This window comes from Macrosteles quadrilineatus, unplaced genomic scaffold (assembly GCF_028750875.1).
Source record: "Macrosteles quadrilineatus isolate MER2022 unplaced genomic scaffold, UCM_ALF_1.0 Scaffold_9__3_contigs__length_116548681, whole genome shotgun sequence".
Lineage (NCBI taxonomy): Eukaryota > Metazoa > Arthropoda > Insecta > Hemiptera > Cicadellidae > Macrosteles > Macrosteles quadrilineatus.
The window spans coordinates 58,668,592-58,690,511 of NW_026542602.1; the positions used below are offsets into that span (position 1 = coordinate 58,668,592).

General features: G+C 35.3%; 1 protein-coding gene and 1 long non-coding RNA gene across 2 annotated transcripts in view; one reads left to right on the forward strand and one right to left on the reverse strand.

The window, feature by feature from the left end:
• The window catches only part of LOC129001929 (furin-like protease 2), a 248,324-nt gene that overhangs the window by 183,736 nt on the left and 42,668 nt on the right, over positions 1-21,920 (reverse strand). The gene's annotated exons all lie outside the window — the stretch shown is intronic.
• On the forward strand, positions 17-10,441 carry LOC129001930 (uncharacterized). The gene is made up of 3 exons (XR_008491512.1): positions 17-265; positions 883-1,050; positions 10,385-10,441. It is a non-coding gene; the product is annotated as an uncharacterized LOC129001930 (long non-coding RNA).

Consider the following 21,920-nt stretch of genomic DNA (forward strand, 5'->3'; position numbering starts at 1 on the left):
TCAGTTTAGACGTTTTGGTATGCTCAGGCTGCATTCAGTGTAGGTTCTGTCTTCTTTCTTGGATATAGGTCTTGTTGCTTAAATTATATCTTGTCTTGGACAAATATTTTAACTTTGTTGTGGTTATCTGATATTTTTGTCATTTAACATTACTAGTGAGGATACATTAATAAATAGCTATTTTTGGTCAACGTTTAAGTTCAGCTTTTTTTTTGGTCCGGTTATTTGAAACACCGGCGAGGGAAATACATCTGGGATCAAATAGGTAAGTCATTAATTAAACCTACAAATTAGATTACACATTTACAAATTAGGGCTATAGTAAAAAGTAAAAAAAAACAATAATGTGAATAATAAATTAATAAGTTTAACTTCTTGGGTTTGATCTATTAGGCATACAGCTGATTGCTGTAAATATTCTAAGATTGTAGCATATGGTAGGCCTATTACAGATACTAACTGTTGTTAACATTGGGCTTTAAGTATACAGTAAAACAATCAAGTAATGACACCTGAGTTTATTAAGGTACTAATAAGTGCAACTGAGGTATTTTTAACATTTTGTATATAGGAATCACGACTTTACACGGCCTTAATGGGTAGTTTTGCACAAGGTTTCAAAATTTAATTATAAGAGTGTGGTTCTTACAAAAGTTCATAGGTACTTTAGGATTTATCTAGAAATCAGCCTATAACGTCTACAAACAATCAACAGGGTTTTTCATTAATTACTTGGAATAATGGGTAAAAGTTTATGCAAAAATGTTGCTATGCTCTTTTGTTAACACAGTCATTGATAAATATATTGTATTGATTTTTAGGAAATGGTCTTTGTTACAATTAACAAGCTTAGAGTTTAATGCTCTTTAATGTGATTGACAGATGCAAACTCTATGACAGAGTCAGCGAGCATCAGTGGCAGAGGTCTACAGCTGAGTCAAAGGCAGAGGTCTACGGTTAAGGTCTACGGCAGAGGTCTATGGCAGTGGTCTACGGCAGAGGTCTATGGTCGCACACCTGAAGTTAAGCAGCTCATGAGGTGAAGGACTGGTAAGTGTTGTATTCCATAGTAGACTTTAGATGCATCTTAATTATTATCACCCACATAGATAAAACATTGAACACCAACCACTAAAAAGCCTTTAACTAAAAAGCTTAAAAATACCATTTAAACCATTGATATATCTACAGGTTCGCTTTAGGTGTCCAAACACTTTTATTTAGTGTTGATATATAATAGTACCAAGGAGTTTAAAAACCACTTATCCTGTAGAAAAAAAGGAGATGTCTAAAGAGTCTGTCCATGAATTCAAAATATTACTTAACATAAAACCAATCGTTATTTTACTCATTTGATAAAAATAGTACCTTACTCTTAACACATTAAAAACAAATAAATTTATCAACTTATAAAAAAGAGAATTACATAAATGGTATTGATTACCAAATTGAACTTTATACTTATGTAACCAATTAAGTTATGACTGAAATGAGATGTAAAGTGAACAGGAAGCTTTTACCAAACATAGGTAGGTGCTTGTTATATGGTTCATTTCTAAATGCTGTCATTAGGCCGATTCCGTACAAACTAACGTTAAAATGTATGTTTAGACAACATGTATGAACATTTTAATAGCTAAGAAAATTAAAAAAGTAAAGCATTATTCATACAATCATTTAACTGACTGCAGTACGGCAAAATGATATGTATTATGCAATACAAATAATTTTCCTAACATTTTTTGTAGAAACTTGTTTGAATATAAACTGCATACAGTAAAAATCTATCTAGTACTGATAATTTTAAATATCATCCTTAAGTGTTAGCTCTTGTATAACAAACAACCTTTAATCAGGAAAATGCAAACCATTGGTTATAAGACACAATGTAAATATAAGCAGTAGATCTTTTGTTTGGATAAAAATAATTACCAGTCCTTTTATTGCGTGTACTATAACTAGATTAAAATGTTTAGTGAAATTATTAAGAGAAAACTTGACAAAATAGCGTAGAATTAGATTATTTGCAAATTATGAAAAACTAATCACACTGTTAAAATTGATTTTGCTTTTTTCCGCCATCAAACTTTCTATGTTTTTGAAAGTTGTATTCTCATAGACTTGGTGTCCCATTTGTTGTCTAATAAACTGCAGTTCCATCGTAATACAGTACAGAGCTTAATGCTGAAATCAAGTATATAAGCAACAATTCCGTTATGAGATAGGATATTTATTTACTGTAACGTTCTGTAGAGTTTAGCGTATTTTTCTCATCACCGAGCATGAGAGCGGAAATGCTAGGATTTCTTAGAAAGCAATGGCTATGTTAATAAGCCTGAATAAAACCTACGCAAAACAGACTCAAAGCAACACAGCGTTCTTGTCACTTTAATGTTATAAGTACTGTATGGTATTTCACAGTAACATTGTACTTTTCTAGTGATATTATGTTGAAATAGCAACCATACAAATGTAGGTTTTTAGAGATGAGTGTAGGGTTAGGTTGAATCAAGAACTATAATAAGCATAACTACACCCTAATAATGATAAACATTTACACTATTGTTTTTAGTGTTAAATTTATGGTAAAGATCATATGTCTGTAAACTGGAAGGTATATTTGACTTAGAGTAATTGAGGTCTTATCATACAATTATTACGTAGCCACACGTATCGTGGATGTAGTTTGGTCACTATGTTGGAGTGTTAGGTAATTTAGTTGATTAGCAGTTTTTACATATTTATAGTATAAGTTGAATATCGGTAGTTTTTGTGTCATAAAAGAGGCTTTTTTATCTATTCAAAGTATTATGAACCTTGATAACAGTAAAAGGAGCTTACATATGACTTCAAGTGTATCTATTTTATGGCAATCTAAAAGACTTCTCCATTAAAACTATTACTTAACATTAAGTTTTTTTTTGCAACACAGTGTCAACTTAAAAGAGTCGTAGTCAATAGGTATTGCATTACATTCATAGCTAGGAGCAATATGGAACATTTGATTGCTACAAAAAAACTTGTTTATAATAGTCTTTACAACCATTATGGTAGACGGGTTAAAAGCCCACCTATTAAAACCTGGAATAAACTATTAATAGCTTAGAAAAAGTACATAAACAAATAGAATTCGGTATTTAATTTTTGGGTTCTTGGCTGATACAAACATACTTTTACCAGACTCAGGATGGATATAGGGTTATTGAAAATGCCTGATAGCTGGAATTTAATCAATAAAAAACATGTCTCCAAAAATCAGACACCGAAGGCAATGATGACGTTTTCGCGAGACTACTTTATTAATACTTTTCAATGAACCTACTCGCAAGCGCTGGAACTAACATTTTCGTGACCGTATGGCTGTACGAGCTCACATATTATGCACATACTGTTTTACTGGGAAATCTATAAGATTTAGCATCGTTGTACTACAGTAATATGTTATTGGTGATCGGTAATTTAAATGTAGGTTTATAAATTAACTACCGATACATGACTTAGAAAATATGTTCAAATACAGAGCAAAAGTGATGTAATTTAAGGACTGTGCAACAGTATCTACAGGAAATGAGATAACAGTATCTAATGACCGCGAAACACACTCAAACCTTCTACACTGACAAAACATTCTATGTTCTATGTAGTATTTTATAGTTGGTATAAATAACACTCTATTTGGTTAGCATTATTAACCATTATGGTGCATATATACATACAGCCTAGAAAGAACTACTGTGGGGCGTTCAGATTAGTAAATTTTTGTATTATGGGGATTTACATAACTCTGGGTCGAGCTTTTTATTTAAATGAAGGATCTTAGTACTTGAATTACATTGAATTGTTTAAATTGTCTTTTTAGTGTAATCTCTGTGACCATACTCATTAAGCAGCATGCATTCATTTTGGATGCAAACTAATTGAGCTCTCTCTCTCTCTTCCTAGAATATTCAATTATCTTCATTTTTTATGTACAAATAGCTTTGTACGGATGGAATCATGTTGATCTTCTCACAATCGGAACAGTATTTCTTTTGCATTTTAGTGTGTATTTTTCCGGATATGTAGGCTAAACTCTGTATTCCGGTTAAGCTCAAGTACAATTTGATAAACACAGAATCTCCAATTGGCAACCCAAATAATGCATAGAAGTTTCATTTATAGTTACACGTTATTACTCTTGCGATTAATTAAACGTAAGAAAAAACGTTTTTCATCTCATTTGGGTGTACTTACAAAACATGTTTGGTAACGGTTATGTGTAAACAACATTTAATGTAAAAATATAAGTGACAAAAAAATAAATCTATCCAAACAGATGTTCATTACTTCATAGATATCCAAACATATGAGTATTTCATAAATTGTAAATGTTAAGAGAAACTTTACAAAATAGCGCACAATTTGTAAAGTAGTGGTATCATATTACAATGGATAGAAATTAAGATAACACAAATTGGTTGGTCAATATATCGTAAAAATAACCAAAAATTATGTAATTTTGAACAATGTATAGACAAAACTCTAATTTTTAATACATAATCACATAGGATAAAATTTGATGTTTTAACGATTTTAAACTATTCCAAGAGCATCTTTAGAATTTAATATCCTAGTAACATGTATTTATTTTTAACATAAAATCACATTCCTTTATAAGACCTACTTGTTGGTTGTGTCTTAAATAGTGTCATCATTCATGTTACATTTGCGGTTTGAGACATAACTCTTTAAATTTTACTTGCCCGCTTGTTTCTCTAGACTACCTTATCTATCCTTACCAATCACCAAAGATTTTATTTCCGGTTGGGGTGATATGTTGATTTTTGGTATGGTATTGGATTATAGTTAACAGTTTTTATATGAACCTATGGTCCTAGAGGTTCACAGGATCGATTCTTACCAATTAACAAACATATTTTATTTCTGGTTGGGGTGATATATTGATTTTTGGTATAGTGTTGTATTGTAGTGGGAGTAGTGTGAGTCCTTAATCTCAGAGGTATGCGGGTTCGATTAGTGCCAAACGTTTCATTTCCGGTTGGGGTGATATATTGGTTTTTGGTAAGGTGTTGTATTGTAGTGGTAGTCCATGATCTCAGAGGTTTACGGGTTCGATCCTTACCAATCACCGATCATTTCTGGTTGAGGTATTTTTAGTATGGTATTGTATCATAGTGTGAGTCCTTGATCTCAGAGGTTTACGGGTTCAATTCATACCAAACGTTTCATTTCTGGTTGGGGTGATATGTTGATTTTGGTATAGTTTTGTATTGTAGTGGGAGTCCTTGATCTCAGAGGTTTACGGGTTCGATCCTTACCAAACGTTTCATTTCCGGTTGGGGTGTTTTTTTGTATGATGTTGTGTTGTAGTCTCTTGTTTGTGTATGCATATTCGATCTCAGAGGTTTACGGGTTCAATCCTTACCAATCACCGATAATTTCTGGTTGGGGTGTTTTTAGTATGGTATTGTATCATAGTGTAGGTCCTTGTTCTTAGAGGTTTGTGGGTTCGATCCTTACTAGCTACCATTTGTATTATATCAAGTTGGAGTGATTTTTAGTGTTGTATAGTAGTGTTATGTTTGTATAGGAGACTAGGGTTCAAATCTTCTAATTTCCGATCAAGTTAATATTTTATGTGGTATAATATAAGGAGCTTAACGAGTAATATAGATCTGTTACATCTGGTATAGTTCTTTAATGGTGGAAATGATGTATTCTTACACCTCTTTTAGCTTTATATTGGATAGGGTTTGAGACTATCCCCTCATTAAGTGAGGCCAAGTTAAACGTTATACAACCTATCCAGTTTATAATATTATATACCAGTTTATAATATTATATAATATTATATTGGTTGATGTCGTATAACGTCCTCTCCTTTATTTATAAAGCTTTTTTTTTGTCAAGTCTATAGATTTAGTTATATAACCCTGCCAAGAAAGTTAACAATCAAGGTTTACAGGCTTTTTAGTCAGCCATGCCAGTGACCTTCACTCATGGTTTACGGGCTGTTTAGTTGGCCTCGCCAGTGACCAATAACATTTACACAGGTACAAGGAGTGGCTCAAATCCTTTGAAATTTGAGCACCTCAGTGTACACACATTCACACAAGTATAAGGCGTAGCACAGATTCTTCTAAATCTGAACTACTCAATATACACACACTCATACTTTGGTTAGGTTATATAAGTATATATCTATAGACTTGTTTTTTTTTTACTAGGAGAGCTATGTACAGTTTTAAATTTACAAAATTATTTACAAAGATTACATTTACAATACAATTTATGTGGCCCTTTGGACTTTTCTATATCCAAAAGGTAAAGTATCATATTGACCTTCGTACCTCCTTTTAGGACCAGTTATTTTAAACACTTTGCTCTCTGTGATGGTGACGATGTCTCTGTCTCTAGTCCTTCTGATTCTACTTTCTTCAATTTCAACAGTCTGTTTTGCTTCACTCAAAACCATCTCTTTTAATTTTTCAAAATTTACAATTTTTGATGTTTTAAAGTTAAGGGTGAGGCCCTTGATTTTACATATAGGGATCAATTTTTGTTGATTGGTTGACCAGACAAGGTATGCGTAAGTTTTAGGCCCCCCAGAGACAAACTCAGTGATATAAGAGCCGGGTCCATACTCTACTAATTCGTCAGTCATTTCACCGAGGTAATCTCCTGTAGACACCCTATAAAGACCGTTTCCATATATGTAAACAACACTGTCAGTATCATAATATAATACTTGAGCTCCTAGGGCCTCAAGGTGTTCATAGAGCTTGAGTCTCGCCTGCGAGGTAGTGTAGGCCGCGATACAAACGTTTATGTTACTAAGAGGTTCCCCCACTTCCTCTAAATACCCCCATGACACGACTACAACCTCATCATTAACAATCTGAATTCTGTTTACTTTAATTTCGGGGCTAGAAAGCATTTTAAATAGGGTTTTAGGATCCCTAACAATAGTAGCTTTAGTTTGATTTTCCCTCTGACCAAATTTTCCCCAAAAACTATTTAACATTAATTTTGCTAAAGATCTCAAACCTCCATTCTTAACAATCTTTTCTTTCTCCAAATTAATTCCCTCGTGTCTCAAATACTCTGCAATATATTTGTTTTTGTCCTCCTCAGACTTACACCATTCTGGATACCCCAAGCTTCCTGTTTCATCTTGAGAAATTTATTGATAAAATCGGTGAACAAACCCCCATTTTCATAAGTCGCTACCTGATACTCCCACAACTCATACATATCCAATACAATATACCCTTTCTCTACTGCCTTTCTGATCTCGTCCATAGTCCATGTCCCAACAAGTGCCCTATTATCACTGTCATGATTACATTCTCCCTGATACATCATTTCCCCACACATTCTACACAACACAAACATCAATTTATCATTCATTTTTGTAGGGAGTACAGGATGGCACAGATCAAGAGGCGGCAATACTTTACATTTTAACAAACCCTCTACACCCATACCTCTTTCACGACACTCCTTATCTCCTACATAGATGGTTGGATGGCCTACGGGGTACTTCCCATACTTACAAACATAAGGGTACAGAGAACAAACATCAACATACTGTATAGTTTCCCCCTCAACACATTTGTGATAGGATTTCGCATTACCCGTCCTACCTCCAAAGAAAGCCTGCCTCGGGTCAAGTGGGAGATTGTTTAAGATAGGCAAACTGTCCAGATATTTAAGCTGCAGATCTTTTTTCTGTTTACGAAATTCGCATTCCCACATCTCTACTAGTGCGTGTTCTGTAAACTTTGCGTTTTTAGCCTTGGTTCGCTCATAGCGAAGATGTAGGCTATCAGAAGGGTCCTCTTTCAAAGGAGCGTGACGGTTGTAAGGAAAGCATTTAGGACACCCATGGAAATAACAGCCATGAAATTCATAGATGTTTCTGCCATCAAACCCGTCTACTTTCATTCCATTGACTTTAACTTCTTTACCTCGACCTGCGTGGTCAATCCTAATCCCGTTGGTTTCCTCGACCCAAGAAAGCCATTGGAGTGCTATATTTGATTGATTGTCTACTAATCGATAGCCGTTTTTAGGGATAAGTCCGATAGTATTGGGTTTCAAGAAATTACGGCGGAAAGCTAGATTGCAGGCACTTGCAATGGTAACAGCCTCGAGAAACGGGTCAACATTACACTCTTTTAGAAAAATTGAGCGAAACTTTAGACAGGCTTGAGCCAAGATATCAACATCTGAAATACAGTAGGCCAGGATCTCATTTTTGAAGTTGAACACATAGTTGTTTGCCACCTGCTCACTGTACCATTTTTAAAAGTCATTATAGGATTTCTCAAACATAGATTCAGGACAGTAGTACTTTTTGTCTGGCATAGGGCCTACGTAGTCTTGGTTTGCCAGAGTGTTGAACAAATGGGGAAAATAGCCTTTCTTTTTCTCTGGAGGTAGGTCAAAGGCTTTAGGCAGAGCAGACAAAGCCATAGGGAAGTAGCTAAGTGAATCAACAAACCTTACATTGTCAATTTCCATTAAGATAATCTTAGTTCCCCGCATTACAAGTTCTGGTGTAAATTTTGTTTCTTCCAACAAGTACTTTAGCAAAAATTGAAAGTCAAACCCCTGCCCATTGTGTGCAATTACGCAGACGTTTTTAAACTGTTTCCTTACATACATTACATAGTTCATAAACTGATTGATAGGGTCAGAGTCAAACACTCGCGTACGATTTTTACATGCAATACAGAATTTCCCCTCAATACACTGGTAACAAAATTGCTGAGACACACACAAGTTTACTTTATGCAATTTACTTTCAGGGTCAGAGGGCAGAGGCTCATCCTGGCGGGTTTCCAAGTCAAAGAAAATAAAAACATAGTCTTTAGATTTAGGTTTTCCCTCATTGGGTTTCATATAACATTTATGGTTGGGATCTTTATACTCCCCACAAGGTTTACAAAATACTTCCCCACACTTGTGAGGCTTGGACCTCTCTTTAAGCAAAACTAGTTTCCCACAGTCAAGACATTTCTTCACATGTTTACACCTATCAACCTGATGCGCTATAAAACAGCGTTGGTTTTTATAAGTTAGATTGCATTTAGGACACAAGATCCCCCCATACTCCTCTATACACGGGGGCGAGATGGTTTGGCAACAGGGACAAATGTTTGAGCATCTGTGGGCTCCTTTGTGATCATACGGGATATAACAGGCCTCACAGAAATATTTACAAGCAAAGGCTGCTGTCAGGCTAGTAATTACATTATAGTGCCGGTTATAAAACAACAGGTTAATTTTGAACTTGGGGTTCTCCACACTACCCTCAAAATACACATCACGACCTTTAGCATTGTAGTTGTACACTGTGATTTTATAGTCTTTAAGCAGATGTTGGAATTTTTCAAGTTCAGGAATGCCTGCACCACCCTCAGGCATCACAACTCTAGCTCTACGTACAAGTTCCTGAGCCCTAACAGTTTGCCTATTTGCCCTATCCATTCTAACTAATTTATATTCAGGATCTTTATTTACATTAGCTATAGCCACTACAATAGCACGGGGAAGACACAAATTATCTTTATTGTTAATTACAACAATCCCAGTCCTAGCTTTACAGGGAGATTAACTCGGGTACATTCAACTTGAAATGTATCTGTGGACTTGATTGATTCAGAATTTGATTGCACAATTCCCCCAAAAATTTGCCACAGGACGTCCTCGTTAACTTCATTTGCAGGGCGAAAAGCAACAAACCCCGGCTCTTTACTTTTCAGGTTAAGTGAACGCAGAGTGAATCCCAATTGATCGCCCTCCTGACAAACTTCTTTCATTTCATTAACAATTTGACCAAACCCTTGTCTTAGCCAGTCAATCTCATTAGTTTCTGGTGGGGGGTTAGAAAACTTAAAAACAGTATTAATTCCATGAATGCGAAATCTCTTTACATAATTTTCATGTTTATCTAGAATATTTACAGGGACAATTACTTCAACAGAATCATCTACAACATTTACAGGTTCATTACTATCAACAGATTCATTGGAATCTACTGGAGCAGAGTTACTTACATCCGTCATCTTGAAGCACTGGGAGCAAAGTGATGCAATAATGGCAGGGTTGCGATAAGGGTTTATATAGGGACAAGGATAACCACAAATGTGTTTATCAAAGGTGACGTGGTACACAAGAGGAAGTGATAGCTGTTGTTTTAGATGATGCAATACCACAAAAGTGGTTATCAAAGGTGGTTATCCGGTTGTAATATGGTACACAGGAAGTGATAGTTGCTGATTTGGATGATGCAATACCGCGCAGGATGTAGACATTATATTTAATATTATATACTATATAATTATTATATACTAATTATGTTTATTATTTGTTTCAGATGGCTGCCCCTCTCCTCCTCCTCTACTAGCGTTAAGTATCAGAAATCAGAAATCAGAAAATCTTTAAGTATTTAGTAATAAGTTTGTATATAATAGTATAAATAAATCTATATTTAGCTTTCACAACTGTTTTTATTAATTCCCCCAACTTAGATTACACCATAAAAGAATTCCATTAATAAAAAAACGATTAGTAGAAACAATTGATAAAAAAAAGATAACACAAAACAGAGATTATATCATATACAATGTAATCAGTAGTTGGTAAAACACAGCTACCTAATACCACAGTACATTATTCAAATTTATTATAGTAAATCAAGCATATATTATACATTTATAATTATAAACTTGATAGGAAAACAGAGGTTATGTTACAATTGTTTGTTTGAAGTTCAATCACGCTTTAACTACTGGACGGATTGGGCTGAAATTTGGCATGATGATAGCTTACATTCCCGATTAACGTACAGACATATTCTTATTTCAAAAATCCTTTCGGGCTCCGTCCCAGTGGCTCTGCAGTTCCCCATGTTAACCTTATGAGTATTTATGTTTAATGGGAATTAAAGAATTTAGTCAGCTGTGTTTTAACTAAAAAGTTGGTTCTATGATATGCAAAAGCATTAAAAAGTTATAAGATTTACCAACAGGGTGCAGCACTATTATTTTTTTTTATATTTATGAAAACAGCTAATTTGAATTAAGCATCGACAAAAAACTGTGATACATAATAATTAATTTTTCCCTATTGTTTAGGAGAAGTAGTAGAACATTATGGCTATGGTAGATGTGTAATAATGCAGTATACCATAAATTTAAAGAAGTAAATTTTATTAAACTGTGTCCTCCCCCCATTGCAAACGCAAAACTTGAGTATAACTGCAATAAGCATTTTATTCGTGATGCCAACCCCGTACGAAGGACGGGTTCTCTGCTAGTAAAACATAAAATGAAGTTATTTTACTTGGCAGAAAAGCATATAACACAGAAGTGAGGTTATGTTACAAAATCATATAATCAGCTATCAGTAGTTGGCAGTACTAGTGCTACTACCTGGTGGATAATTTATAAACTAATACCTCAACTCAGAGTAATCCTTTATGATGAATCTTATATCAAGTTAATCATTATTATAATTATACCGTCAACACTAACACTCCAATATTATAAACTTGTTTGACTTGTGGTTACATATATATAAAATAATATAACCAGCTAGGAATCGAACCCGTGAACCTCTCACTACAAAAACAGCCCAAAGTAACTCATTTAGCATAGATTAAAATCAATAGTTTAACATATGATATTTGGTGGCATTTAATGGTTAAGTTAAGCCCTCTTTCAGCTGTTTTATATTTATTATACACTACAGCATGCCAACCTCTAATGCTACTACACATTTAGTATAATAGTCTTTTATGATCAGGTTTCACTTAAGCATTATACACTATATAAAATAAAGTGTTTTTTTACAAATTCTACTGAGATAGGATTAAACCCATGAACCTCTAATAACATGTTTTGTGTTAGGTTAAAATCGGACCTGTGAACCTTCAATAATAGGTTAGGATTGAACCCATAAACCTCTAATAACATGTTTTGTGGTTAGTTAGCATTAAACCCTTAGCATATGTTAGGATCGAACCCAATAACCGGAAATGACATGTTTTGTGTTAAGTTAGAGTCAAACCCATAAACCTTACCTAAAGTGATATGTTAGGATTAAACCCATAGACCTCCAAATGATAGGTTAGGATTGAACCAGTGAACCTCCCACTATACAAAAAAACAACCCAACCCTAAGTAACTCATTTAACATATGATATTTGGTGGCATTTAATGGTAAAGTTAAGCCCTCTTTCAGCTGTTTTATATTTATTATACACTATAGCATATATAGAATAACCTCCAATGCTACTACACATTTAGTATAATAGTCTTTTATGATCAGGTTTCGCTTAAGCATTATACACTATATAAAGTTTTTACAAAACCTACTGTGATAGGATTAAACCCATGAACCTCTCCAGCTAGGTTAGGTTTGAACCCATAGCATATGTTAGAATCAAACCTCCCACTATAATACATAACAATTGATTAGAATTGAACCGGAAATAACATGTTTTGTGTTAGATTAAAATCAAACCATGAACCTCTAGCATAAGCTAGAATTAAACCCATAGACCTCCAAATGATAGGTTAGGATTGAACCCATGAACCTCTGGCATATGTTAGGATCGAACCCACAAACCTCCAATAATAGGTTAGGATTGAACCCATAAACCTTTAAAACTACTACATATTTAGCATATGTTAGGATTGAACCCGTGAACCTCTAAACCTGGTTACGTGATCAGCTAATCAGCTGAAATAAACAACTGTGAATAGATTACATCCAGCGTTAGAATTGAACCAGAAATGACTTTTTTTTGTGTTAGGTTAGAATCGAACCCGTGAACCTCTAAATAAATGGTTAGCATTGAACCAGGTTAAAATCAAACCTACAATATTTACACACCCTGTATATATAAGGCATCATTTACCACTATAAAACCTATACTCATAACACTGCTGTTGTAGCTCAAATGGTAACGACTCCAACTACCATTCAAAAAACTCGGGTTCGAAACCCGCTCAAGCCAACACTTTTTATCCATAATAATTTATTTAATACAAACACCTACTGACGTCAGCTAATCAGCTGTGGTTAGATTACATCCGGCTGAGAGTACCCTATCTACACCTCGATCATGCGCAATATCAATTTTGTGCCCGATCCGGGCAACGTCTACTTCCGTTTACCAGAAAAATTTATATAATTGAAAGATCCTAAAAAGTACCGGTTTTTAAGGAACTCTGCACTAACACTGAAGTTTAAAAACTAATTGTAAACAAACCACTGAGCCAATCTTTCTGAAATTTTTATGGCTTATTGGTAGGTTTATTGTCAACATTTCCATGCATTTTAAAATGTTTACTCACAATGGTTTTTATGCTGCTGTTAATTTTTAAAACCTATGCTAACATCGTTAATAAGACGCTAAAAATTTCGTTCAAAATACCAGCGTGTTTGTCGTGACACAAGAAATAACATTAATATTATAGATTTATAATGCGAACAAAGGTGTTTTTTAAACAGATTTATATTTGTAAACAAACATTTTTCCCGCGACTGGTAGCGGGCCGCCTGGTGTTTGTACGATATTTCCCAGCCGGGTGGGACCGCGTGCGAATCTGCGACGTTGCCAAAGTGTACCTGGCCACCACACTGACGAAAGAGACAAATCGCACTAACTATCATCTGTATTTCACCATCGGAAAAATTCCGGCGAGGAGGCATTTTCGAATATATGTTACCAGTGTAAAAATCTAAGACGAACTGGTTAGCTTGGTTAGTCATCTCTCATAGCGACCATAGCTCAAGAAAGTGGGCAGATAATGTTTACATTCCATTACTCATCGGATATTCCAGCTTAACGCAACACTTCCCGGAAAGGGTGATGACCGCTCCGATTTCTACTCTCAGTTGTATATTTAAAAGTGGCAAATTAAAGAAACCATAAAATAAATACTGGTGGAAAATACTTACTTGGCATTTAGCTGTTATCATTTTTTAACTAGCTCAATCAACACAAAACAGGCTTGTAATACAAAATTAATTTTTCTTACCACCATAGTAACTTATTATAACGTATTTGTTTCATGGCTAGTTAATTAGAATATTGTGTTAGTAAATTTATGTTAATTTCAGACTAAATATTGATATACACAGTTGTTTGCCGTGAGTGAATACCGATGCCATGTCAGTGTGGTGGCCAGGTACACATCGGCAACGTCGCAGATTCGCCGCACTCCCGCCCGGCTGTGAAATATCGTACAAACACGAGTCGGCCCGCTACCAGTCGCGGGAAAAATTTTTGTTTACAAATATAAATCTGTTTAAAAAACACCTTTGTTCGCATTATAAATCTATCATATTGGTGTTATTTCTTGTGTCACGACAAACACGATGGTATTTTGAACGAAATTTTTAGCGTCTTATTAACGATGTTAGCATAGGTTTTAAAAATTAACAGCAGCATAAAAACCATTGTGAGTAAACATTTTAAAATGCATGGAAATGTTGACAATAAACCTACCAATAAGCCATAACAATTTCAAAAAAGATTGGCTCAGTGGTTTGTTTACAATTAATTTTTAAACTTCAGTGTTAGTGCAGAGTTCCTTTAAAACCGGTACTTTTTAGGATCTTTCAACTAAATAAATTTTTCTGGTTAACGGAAAATTTTTAAATTGTTATCACGTAAAATATATTTAAACAAGCTTACATTTAATTTTTGTTCCAACAAAATCGGATAATTCATCTCAGAGATATTTAGGCTCAAACTCGAGTGCACATATTTATTTCCCCGACAGTAAGACAAATTTGATTAAAATCCTGGCTACAACTTTAACATGGGGATGGAATGTCTAGTTGTTGTATTAATAGTCAAAGGTTAAACTGTTGTAGTTTGCTTGTTTATGAACATATTTTGATTAAATTTGGAAAATGCATTTATTTCATACTAAACTATTAACATTTTACAAAAAAAACACCTTTTACCCTCCCAGTTTCAGCAAACCTAAGTACTCGTTAAACTAATGTTATTTAAATTGGGATATATGTGATATTTTTAATGAGACATTTTAGTGCAAATCCAATCAGGCAAATGGAAATTCGCTTAGTCTGCAGGTTTGCTGCGGCGGGCGTATTTATAGTTGTTGTATTTTATATTTTGTAGGAAGACATAAGTCAATTTTTACAGGAGCTATTTTTATTCACAAGAAAAAGAAATTGATGGAAACTGATTTGTACTTATAATATCTCCCCACTTAAGCTACAATTTAGCAGTACCATTAATTAACAAGGATTTTAAGTGTTCATCAGTGAGAGAAGCTCGAAATTTTCTTTTCATGTAGTTCATTTCAGAAAAAGGCTTGTTCACAAACATACAAGTTGAGTTCGTATTGTATGTTTTGTTAAATGACATGACCAATGCATGTAATTGTTATTTTGGTTAAATAAATGACTTATTGTCTTATTGAGCCAAACCCTGAAAACATGGTATGAGCAAACTTGTTCAATGCAGTACGAGTCATCCTTCTTGTACAGTTTTAGCTATTTTATTTAAAATGTATACATTATTTTTGGGGTTTATACTACTAAATTGATTTTGTATTTTCAGGTTGCCGTTTTCACCTCACCCAATCTTGGTGGAGGAAGATTCAGAATTTGGGCCTAGCTAAGGAATACAAAGACAAAGATTCAGACTGTGGACGCTGGCTGCGGTGGATCTTTGGCCTGTCGCTGCTTCCAGCGGAGGGAGTGGAAGACTGCTTCACAGAAGACTTCATGTCCTCAATGCCGCCCCCTGCTGTGCCATTTGCTGATTACATGGTAGACACCTACATAGCAGGAGATTCTCTCTTCCCTCCACATCTGTGGGCCTCAGGCGACATCACTTCGGAGAGAACTACAAACGCATGTGAGGCCTTTCACTCCAAGTTCGGACGAAATTTTAATTCATTTCATCCTAACATTTTCAAATTTGTTGAAGTCCTAAGAAATGTACAAATAGATGTTTATATAGGTTTACGAAGTCTGAATACACAGAGAAAATCAAAGGACAAAAAATATATGTTATCAGTGGAAAATATCAAACAATCTAAGTCTAAGTATGACAGTGGAATAATCTCAAGATTCGAATATGTTAAAAGGGCCTCTTTCCATTACAAAAAATAGAAAATGTTTTTTGTAAAGCTGCATGTTCAAATGTATAATAAATTATGTTAACCATATCAATTATTTGTTTTCTTTTCTACTTTCACATTCCTGGCCGGTCCCAATAGGGTGAAAAGGGAATAGGAAATAGGAATAGTGTGGTATTGTTAAGTAATTTACATTGGATTAGTGGATTAATAATACACGTCTTACAACACTAATAAGCTGCAGACAAAACTCTAATTTTATTTATATAGATTCTCGCAAATTATTACGTTTGACATGTTATTACTGTTGTATATATACACTGCCGTATTATCTTCTTAGTTTAATAATCTACTCATTTCTCAGCGTAATAATTTAGCGTGTTAACACATCCCAATATTTAGATCCAGTAATTTATTTGTTCAATGTATATATAGTTCCTGGTGACCAAGATTTGCTCATAAATATATTATAAACAATTATATTGTTCAAATTGCATTGTTCAATATAAGTAATTTAGTAAATAACTAATAAACTACAAGAAGTAATTTAGCAGAAATAGTTATTTAGTCTTATATTTATTGGGACAGACACTAAAACGTGTATTAAATAAAGTACTAGTGGTCGTCCAGTGGTCGAAAACTCGACCCAAAGGCCAAAACATGCAATGTTCTTGTACTGTATTGACTTTTGGATACTGAAGTAGACATCCCATCTATATGGACCAGCTGTCGCAATTTGTTTTACACATAGTTTTGTGAGCCAGTCAGCGAATGCATGTCTTAAATTCTAGGCCTATTTTCTACCTTATTTTTTGTTGCTGACAAAGTTGATGGGTCATAACAGTTGCTATTGCTCATAATAAGTCATTCCATAAATTTGACTTGGTAAGAAACATTGTGTATTCGACAGAAATAAGTCATTTAGATCAGCGCAATCTGTTGGTGGCTAACATCAACCACGACGAATTTAATAAAAAAAACTGGTGACAACTTTAACATGGGAATGGAATGTAAGGGTACAGGCTTCTCTATTTTCACCCCACGCTGTAAATAAAACATATGATTGTAATTTCTTCCATTCGTTTTGATTTTCTGTTTATATTTTGTTGTTATTTCGTCGCCAACATGGCAACGCATAAAGCCCATGTTATTTTTTTTGAATTTCTAATCCACTTTTTGTGCTTATATTTGAGCCTATTTTAATTTTTAAATGTATTCTGCACTTCTACAGGAAAATATCTTTCTAACGGTATGCGTGGATTTTCTCTGCGATGCACACGAGCTGAGAAAAAAGGTTTTAAAGAAACATGCTTGCCTATTAATATATAGATATAGATATTAATATATAGATAGATTGGATAAAGTAAGACAGAGGACGGAATAAACAGATGACTTTTTATTACTGGCTAGCGAAGCGTTCAGCCGTGAAAGACCGATTTTTGACCGTGAGTGCAGTTCCATATGGCTTAGGCGGGCGACCCTTCCAACCCTTGTAAATTCCTTTGACCGTGAGTGCAGTTCGATGTCAGCCAGCCCCTTAGGGGGAGCCTCCAGTGACATTCCCTCCATTCAGGGTGGGGGGGGGTGTTTAGCTCTCAGTGACGCCGTTAATTCCGCCTCTCCTCAACTACCTGTAACTGTGGTTGTGACTGAGTCCTACCTGTTGTGTTCGACTGACATTTTGTGAGGCATATCCTCGACTTTGGAAGTAGCCTCGTCCTGGGAGGTGAAATACCTAGCCCCCAGAGGGGAGGTAAATGCTCCGTGTTGGTATCGGCATTTCAAGTTGGCCACAGACATGGTCGACTGGGCATCGGGTCCCAGTGACATTCCTTTATCCAGGATGGAGGGGTGTTTAGCTCTAGGAGAGATGGAAGTACATCATAATCTCTAACCTACCTGTGTCTGTGGTACTTTGGGCTTCGGCCTGCTTGTGGTGTGCGACCAGCATTCAGTGGGCAAATCCTCGACTTTGGAAGTAACCTTTCCTGGAGGTGAAAACGGGCAAGTACCCGCAGCTCACGGGGACACTCAAGGGCAACGTAACTTTCCGCAGTGTGAGGGCAACGGTTTGTAGGTACTTATGCAAACCTATCCCTGTCTCTGAGCACGGACGGTATGGTTATCTTGAGTGTGGGGGGTTCTTCCCGGAACCTCAATTGAGTCAAGGGTGTCGCCACCTCTGGTGGATAGGTTCATCCGGGTGGGTCCCACTTCTATACCTGCCTCCTTTTGGGAAACCCTGATGGCCTGGCAGTGATGTTGGGTCTGACGGGCAAACGAAGTAGATCGGGTGCTGGGTCCGAGCCCGCCAGGGGTATCTGGGGATCTATCGCTCTGGATATCTCTGGTTCCCAGCAATGGGTCAGGCCTCGATCGGGCAGCGGTGTAAATGGGAGGTTGGGGTTCCCCCCGTCAGCGTGCTGATGGTCCCCTTCCTCCTGGCTATTGATGGCGGGTTCTGCCTGTCAGGGATGAGATAGGTCCCGAGTGTTGCTTGCACTAAATGCGTCGGGGCGCTCTACTATGGACCTCTAGGTTCCGACCTAGTGGAACCCAGGTGGAGTGACGCTTAAACAAGCAGCCGGAATCCCTGGTTAGGATTGAGGGGCAACCCTCTTTCCGAAGGGTCTGCTTCGGCAGCCGGCGAGCCTGATGACCTTAAGTCATCCGCCCATGATGTGCTAAAGGTTGATGCGTAAGCTTCGGCCTACATCATGGGGCCCGGGTATGTCCTGTAGGATAGGTACCGGGTAAGCAGTCAGGGGGCTTCGGCTCTCATGACAACAAATAATAATAATAATAATAATAAAATTATCATTTATCTAAGTTTACGGACCTAAGTTTTAAGACAATATTAATTGATAGAAAAAATACAGTAATTTCCAAAGGTCGCTTATGACATTTCATGTAGGAATACATCAACATTTTACTGCATATGTGAAATTATTAATAACCAAACCTTTTTTTCTTCCAATGTAGAAAATAATGCAACTAGGAAAGTATTTTTACAAGATTTCTCGTCTAAATATTCAGTTGTGTCGTTTTCTCATAATACCGGCTAAGCAGAACAACCTCGAATAAGTAAATATTGTTAATTAAACAACATATCACAACACAACAAAGTTTAATCAGTTAATAACCGTTGTCGAGGACGTGCCTGCCATCGAGTATTGATTCAGACTTAGCAACACCTGTGTTTAAACAAATGTATCATTCGTCTTTGTGTATAATAAAATAGTATCACGCGTTCATTATATATGACTTGGAAGAAATTTTTTTTTCCTGTGAAGAAACTGTGATTTCCTGTACATTTAAACTGTACCTGAGTCTTAAAACTTAGGAAAAGTTAGTATTTTAAGATGAAATTACAGCAACTGATACAATAGTGTAAGAATTGTGATAAAAGTACCGTAGAGAAACATTGATACACTTATTTTTAATAATTTCCTCATCTACCCAAAATGCAGATAAATTACAGTAAGAACACTATGCATTTTATAATGAGTTACTTATGTGTTATGTGTTTTGTGTTTTGTGTTATATGTTATGTGTTGTGTGTTATGTGTTATGCATTATGTGTTATGCGTTATGTGTTATGTTTTAAGGGTGTTGTGTTATATTTTATGTGTTGTGTGTTGTGTACTTATGTGTTATGTGCTGTGTACTTATGTGTCTTAGGTAAGCAAAACCCATACTTTGGTTTATTCGGATAATATAATGAATTTACTGTATAACTCACGCTGGAGTGTTGTGTATTGTTTACACCATTTCCATTTGTTAAGAGTTTTTTATAAGGAAACGGTCCAAACTCTAGTCTTGTTATCGTCTAACATCGACCTCTTGTTATAGAGCATTTATTGATAGCATAATGACAATTAACATGTTAGCCTAAACCAACGATCTCTTACATTCGAACCAGCGACCGTCTATTTGAAGGCGAGCACTTTAACCACTTTACCCAGACAACCTAATAAAAGCGTCTTACTCCAAACAATAATGACCCAAAACATTATTATCTTTGATTTCCCATATTTACCAACTTGTAATACAACTAGAATATTGGAATTACACTTTGCCAGCAAATTTACTGCTGAAGACTTTATTTCTTTGTATCGTGTTGCAGCCTGGATTAGTCTTGATAAAGTTGTTGACCGATTGTTCGTGGATCACGCGAGACGGAAATGGGAGGAAGAATAATCACATGTCAACACGGTCAGCTGAAAGCTTGATGAAAGGTTTCGACCGTTTCCCAGTCCAATGACGTCACAATGAGTCTTTGCTGTTTTGTTGAGTTTGGACTGTTGACGGGTCCATTGTAATGTGATGAACCGAAGTGTTCTCTAAGTACGGAACAAATACATAGTTTATTTCCACCTAGAATTAAATCTATCAATGTGTTTAAAAATGCTAATGTTTTTCGTATGTAAACAAAAGGGTTGGTGCAAAGGATTCGGAAATAACAAGTTTGACAAGTTTCTTAGACAAGATTCTTAGAAACTAGGAAATTAACATCGTAAAGCGAACATGCAGATCTTGACCTCAATAGTGTAGCATATGGTTGGAAAGCTTTTAAAATGGCGCACCATACTTTGCTACCTTCTTGTATACAGGGTGTAAAAAATGCATGTTGTATTAAGTATGTTCTTTTTATCATTAAGTCTGTTCTTTTTATCATGTGATTTATTTGTGTTTAAATATGTTTTGTTGTCAGATGATTTTTGTAAACATGTTTTTGTAAACATTGGTTTAGTTTGGAAATAGAGTTTGTTGAAGCAAGATGTGTGAATAATATTCTTGTATAAGAAATAGAACATAATGCTTATGTTTTATTTTTGTCGTAGACATTAATTGTTATCTTGGAACTATTAACAATGGAGTTTTTACTATTGATCCTCCATCATTTTTATCAATATTATTCAAAATTTAATGTAAAATACGAAAATGACATCGTCTACTCAAATCCATTTACAGGTAATTGAAATATTGCTGTATTTTGTTTAAACACACGGTAATGTTTGAAAACTTAAAATAATTCTTTGGGATGCTAATTTTTAGACATGGAACCTTTTATATGCATCATCTCATTTCAATTACTTTGTACTTACACCAAAAACAATTTTTGTAACACTGATGACCAGACACCCTGTATAGTCAAAGATCATAATTAAATCATCTGTTTAGTACTCATTAAGATTGCAGACTTTTAAAGTATACATAAACCGACATAAACCGGTCAAGATATAACGATTGCGTCTCGATTGTACTTGCAAAAGCTGCAGAGTTAAAAGGAAACATAACTAAATGCCGCATAGATTAAGGCGGCATAGTTTAAATGCCACACAGTTAAATATCTGCACGGTTAAAAAGCTTCAGTAAACAGCAAAACACCAACACGAAAATTTGGAATACACACAAGTCAAATAATTCGTTACATAACTAAACAACAATTCCAAACACACTCAAAGGATAAAACAGATAATGAAAATAGATACTCCGAATGTAATATGGATGAAATATAGCCTACTATGTCAATCAAAGCAAAGTAACCGCCCGACAAAGATACAAGCAGAGTATCAGTTGTAATAAATGTTCGCAGCGACCGCCTAGTGCATTAATGGAAATGCTTTTCCCATTTGAAACTGCGATCTGGAAATCAATACCGATACGAGTCAGCTTCGACTACAACAATATTAGGAAAATATATTTTCGCGCCTTTCACAATTGGCAGATATTTGCATTTTTCAAAAAGTTGTACTGTTATAATGTAATATTTTTGAATAA